Source organism: Magnolia sinica, chromosome 14 (assembly GCF_029962835.1).
Source record: "Magnolia sinica isolate HGM2019 chromosome 14, MsV1, whole genome shotgun sequence".
In the NCBI taxonomy this organism is placed as follows: domain Eukaryota; kingdom Viridiplantae; phylum Streptophyta; class Magnoliopsida; order Magnoliales; family Magnoliaceae; genus Magnolia; species Magnolia sinica.
The window spans coordinates 61,512,556-61,518,457 of record NC_080586.1 but is presented as its reverse complement, the minus strand read 5'-3'; the positions used below and the strand labels follow the sequence as shown (position 1 = coordinate 61,518,457).

The window sequence follows — 5,902 nt, the reverse complement described above, 5'->3', positions numbered from 1 at the left end:
GGAGTCCATCCCGTGCTCTGGAGACTTTGGATCATGAAATCCATGCCTTTAACATCAATTTTCAATTAACGCTCCTGACTTCATCCTGTAACAAAAATACAATTAAAATACTTCATTAAGCATTATCATATACGTAAAATCTGGTAATTACTGGGGTCTGATATGCAATATTTGACCCTGATCACAACCCCCAACCAGCATTTTGCTAGTCCCGAGCAAAGTATGCGAAAAATAATTTTAGAAATAAAAGATGATTCCTGTAACTCAAGTAACTTGTGAACAGACAGTTGAGATGTGAAAATTCTAAGATTCATGAATGGTAAGTAGAATTTTCTCCTGAAATCAAGCTCACAGTAAACTTCATAATCAAGTTCAACATATTAATCCATTAATTAGAACATTTCTGAACATCGAGCTCCATGAATGTAAAGTGTAATCTCGACTTACAAACATTAAGAGATCCAATTGTCAACCTCATGATATCATTGGTAATTCGTGACAACCAAGCTTGAAACCAACACTTATCTCACAGATTTATTTTTAATTTTACCAACCTTTGATTTTCTTTATGAGCAGTAATGTAAATGAGGGGAATCAAATTCTTACCTATAGGGAGCAAACCTATGGCGAAAACTCGTCGCCTCATTTTTTATAAGTCAACTATGGAGAATCAAATCTATACCTATAGGGAGCAAACCTATGGTGAAGATTATGTGACTTAGCCTTTTAATTCTTCTTTTTACCAAGTTAATCATTCAGTTATCGAACCAAAACTTAATGTGCAAGCGAGATGTGATATGTAAAATCATGACTTAATCAATGTTCACAACGTCTAATCATGGATTAACAATTCAAAATTGACTGTGAAATCAAGCAGATGGCCGAATCCAAGAGTCATTAGTTACCAACATCAGGTATCTTATAATGTTAAAATCACAACTATCCTTCAAAGTCACTTTGAATTCAATAGAAATTCAGAAAAAATTTTAAAATTTTCACAAATTTTCCTCAGGACTAAGAAAATACTGATTAGGTACCCTAATCTCCCACCCCCAACCGAAAATCTACATTGTCCTCAATGTATTAGAAATAAACAAGTAATGCACATGGGACAACGAATAATAAAAGAGAAATGAGGGAAAGATAGTACCTGGACGGAGAATCAAGAGGCTTCCCAAAATTATCAATGTAAGAGCAAGTTAGGGTAAGAGAGAAATTAACAGAAGCGAAAATAACAAAAAGAAAAAGAAAAGAAGATCCTACCTATACCACTTTCGCAGGTGCTCTCGATTGCATTTAGCGCATGCAACAAGCCTTTAAACCCCTAGGTTACCCCTAGTGGACGAGTTGTAGTCTCGTGAGGGTTTGCGGCAATGCTACCCACAAACATTGAACTAATGAATGAGAAAAGTGAAATGGAATGAAAATTTGGGTTGCGTCCTAGGAGCGCTAAGTTTAACGTCTTCAACTAGACAAGAATGGACCATGAATTAATCAATCTTGATAACCTGGGTCCGCCAAATAAATTTCCTCAACATCTTTGTTTAACCGATCCTAGACAAGTGATGTGAGTTCCCATGAACTGTGCTATCTGAAATAAGGCAACTGACACTGTCGTCAAATAATTTAAGGACTTTTGCTCGAACGACTTCTTCTATGTTAGGATCACGCTTCCTTTGCATGTTATGCGACATTTCCACAACAGCATGATCCATACATATCGTGGGGCATACTCCCTGTATTTCCACTATCTTCCGTTCAATTGCTGCCTTATATGCTCTAAGAACATTAAGCAGCCTGCTCGCCTTTGTCTTCTCAGAGTCGGAAGCTATACTGTCAAGAAGAGTCTCAGAGGGATGGAGAGGTTCCACTTTCGCTCTCCATTTTTCAGTCTCCAATATAGGAGTAGAGTCGAGCAATGCATTGACTTCATGGATGGGACTATCAATGTCAAAATCCATGCCCGATTGTGCTAAGCAGGTCTCAAGAGGATCTTCAAAAGATGTACGGAAGGAGTCCTGCACAAGGCTCTCGATCATGTCCACTTCAAATATGTCATCCAAATCTGAGGGTTGTTGTCCTGCATTAAAAACATTGAGTTTAATATTCATGTTACCAAAGGACAATTTCATAACTCCATTCCTGCAATTGATAATAGCATTAGATGTGGCCAAAAATGGACGACCCAAAATGACTGGAATCTAACTATGAAGATTCTGGACAGGCTGAGTATCTATAACTATGAAATCCACTGGAAAATAAAATTTATCAACTTGGATTAACACATCTTCAATAATACCCCGGGGCACCTTGAGATCTATCAACTAGTTGTAATGTTACCTTAGTCGGTTTCAACTCACCAAGTCCTAGCTGCTCATTGACCGAATATGGTAACAAATTGACACTCGCCCCTAAATCAAGTAATGCCTTCCCGATCTTATGATCTCCTATGCCGCAAGAAATGGTGGGAGCTCCTGGATCCCTAAATTTAGGAGGGGTGTTATGTTGAATCATGGAGCTGAGCGCTCTGCAAGGAAGACTTTCTTATGAACATTCTGCTTACGCTTTTGAGTGCATAAATCTTTAAGAAACTTAGCGTAAGCAGGGACTTGCTTGATAGCGTCAAGCAACGGGATGTTGACTTGCACTTTTTGAAACACATCCAAGATTTCATCAAAGTTATTTCTTTTCTTTGTTGGTGCCAAACGTTGAGGAAAGGGTGCTTTGGGCACATAAGGTGGCACATTAGTGGCTCTTGGAGAGTCAGAGAGCTTTTGGACTTTGGATGCATTGGTATGGCTCTCTGCTTCATCTTGATCTTCTGTTTTAGAATTTGATTCATCCCCAGGCATCTCTATTCTGTTATCAATCTGCTTGCCTGACCTAAGGGTAGTGATCGATTTGGCCTGTTCATGATATTGCCCTTGGTTGGAATTAGAGCCAATCTCATACTGTCCCTTTGGATTAGCCTCAGGTTGGCTAGGGAGCTTTCCCTTCTCTCTCTCACTCAATGTGGCAGCTAGTTGACCCATTTGTACTTCCAGCTTGGCAATGGATTGTGCATTTGTATGTAAGCTTTGCTGGTTGGACAGTAAGGTTTGTTGGGTGTCTTTTTGGAATTGGAGAGAACTCTGCATGAAAAGATGGAGTGTATCCTCAAGAGATGGTTTCCTTGATTGTGTAGGCAGTTGTTGATATTGTGGAAATTGTTGAGGTTGTTGACTGCCAACTTGGAGGTGCGGTTGCATGGGAGGATTTCCAGATGGTCCTCCTTGTTGTGGTCCTTTTGCCCAAGAGAAATTTGGATGTCTAGCCCACCCGGGTTGTATGTGTTCGAGTAAGGATCATTCCCAGATTTTTGAAAAGTGTTCATAGCATGAACTTGTTCAGAGAGAAGTTCTGGGAATGCTGCACCAGATGGACAAGACTGCATAGGATGGGCAGGACTAGAACATGTGGCATATGCCTCGACTTGAGCTGTTTGTGGTGGTCCATTATTTAATACCAGAGCATCAACTTTCTTTGTCAGGTTATCAAGCTTGGTGCTCAGCTCTGGCATGACTCCTATCTCATATATACCACCTCTCTTTTGTGGTTGGGGACTTCTGTCACCTCTATTTGAATAATCCCATTGCTGGGAATTTTCGCACAAGGTTTCAAAGAAGTTCCACGCTTCGACATCACTTTTGGTCATGAATGACCCTCAACTGGTGGCATCAACCATGCGACGGTTCTGTGGTGTCAGACCGTCATAGAAGTATTGAACTTGTTGCCACTTCTCAAAACCATGGTGAGGACATTTAAGAAGCAAGTCCTTCCATCTTTCCCAACATTCATGAAAGTGCTCGCCCTTTTTGTGTGAAGTTAGTAATTTCTCTACGGAGGGCATTGGTTTTGTGAACGGGGAAGAACTTGTTTAAGAACTTCTTAGACAGTTGGTCCCATGTAGTGATAGATCCAACTTCTAGAGAATTCAACCATGCTTTCGCCATATCCTTCAAAGAAAAAGGAAACAGGCGTAGGCGGATCGAATCGTCTGAGAAGTTTTGGAACTTAAAGGTGGAGCAAATGTTTAAGAATTCTTTCACATGATGATATGGGTCCTCCTTGTCCAATCCATAAGAGGATGGCAACAATTGTATGACTCCAGGTTTAAGTTCAAAGTGTGCTGCCGTAGTGGTTGGCAACACTATGCATGAAGGCGCATTAAATTGGACAGGAGCTGAATAATCTTTGAGAGCTTTAACTTCAGTCTCATTCGCCATTTCAACAGGATTATTTCTCAATCTTTCACGAATTGTTCTTTCAATCTCAGGATCAAACGGTGCTAGTTCTATATTCAGAGATCTACGTCCTAGCATAAACTATGTTATTAATATAAGAAAGAAAACTAAACTAAGATGCAACCTATGATGAATAAAACTAAAGGAAAAAGTTATGAATTCCTAAAAACAAGAGAAAGCTATGCAAACGAGAATTGGAAAGAAGAACCCGAGAAAAGGAGATGATGAATGTCTGAAGATTTGAGAGCTCCTCCTTTTGAAGACAATGTTATTTAGCAGCTTCCTTCCTTAATTCCTGTAAACAAAAAGAAAACAAAAATAAATTAAATTTACTAAGATAATGCTAGAAAAAAAATCCTAAGCAACGGTTAATTTCTAAAAAAAAAAAAAAAAGTTTGTAATCTTAGAAATAAAAGCTAAGTTAGTTTCTAAAAAGGGAAAATTTCTAAAAAATAGGAAATTAGAAAATAAGAGAGAAACTTTCTAAAAAAATAAAACCTAAAAACTCTTCTAATAATAAAACCTAAACTAGAAAATAGAAAGTTACTTGAAAGAAGAATCAGAATCTAGAATTAGAAAATAGGAAATAAAAAAAATAAAATAGCCTAGAGATAGAAACTTTCTAAAAAAAATAAAACCTTAATTCTAAAAATAGAAATTAGAAAAAAATAGAAAATTTGGACAGAGATTACCAAATTAGTAGTTTATGTCAGGTCCCTACAAAACAGGAAATAGGTTAGTTTCAAAAAAAATTTAACCTAGAGTTAGTAAAAAACCTAAGACTATGAATTATGATAAGAGAGAATCCTAAATCCAATTGGAACAAAACAGTCCCCGGCAACGGCGCCAAAAACTTGATGTTTTATTTAAACCAACATGATTTAAATGATTTTTAAACTCGCAAGTATACGAATCAGATGTAGATACGATACGTATTCCGAGATCGTTCCCACGAGGACTGGTCGTCACAATTCAAATCTATGATTCTCCTTAACTAATCCAACAAATAATGGAATGAATTACTAAACACAATTTTATGAAAAAATAATTAATTAAGAACAGGGAAGAAAATTCAATCAGAGAGAGGGCACTAGGACTTTCGAATCCACCCCTAATTATCCTAACCCTTGTTTTGTCTGTTGATTCACCTTGATCTAGATTGATACCACTTAAATAGAGAAAGCACAATCTGTGTCCTTAATCGGGCATACAAACTGTCTAATACCTTTAAGCAATGCCATGAATGACATATCCCATATCCTTGGTCGGGTACATGGAATGTACATTCATTAAAGCACCCTGTTTCTTCCTCTATGGGAAACTTGTTCTTGATCAGACACAAGCACCTATAATAAGCATCCAAACAACATCCATATATATACTTTAATCAAGTTCATAGATGGAGAAGTATAGAATTTAAACCCATAAAGCCCACTTAGAGGAAGAGACAAATTAATTAATATTCAAAGTAAATCAACCAATACAAGAGCTAATCAAATTAGGGGCTTCATCTCAGCCCTAGCTGAGAAATTAGTGACCCATAAAATCCATAAAAAATATTAAATAAAATTCATAAAAAAATGTCAAACCAAACAATCTCTCTCTCTTTTCTTTCTTCT

General features: G+C 37.5%; 1 non-coding gene across 1 annotated transcript; it reads left to right on the top strand.

The window, feature by feature from the left end:
- Positions 1-3,782: 3,782 nt before the first annotated feature.
- LOC131226414 (small nucleolar RNA R71) lies at positions 3,783-3,887 on the top strand. Its single transcript, XR_009161801.1, has one exon. It is a non-coding gene; the product is annotated as a small nucleolar RNA R71 (small nucleolar RNA).
- The last annotated feature ends 2,015 nt before the right edge of the window (positions 3,888-5,902 follow it).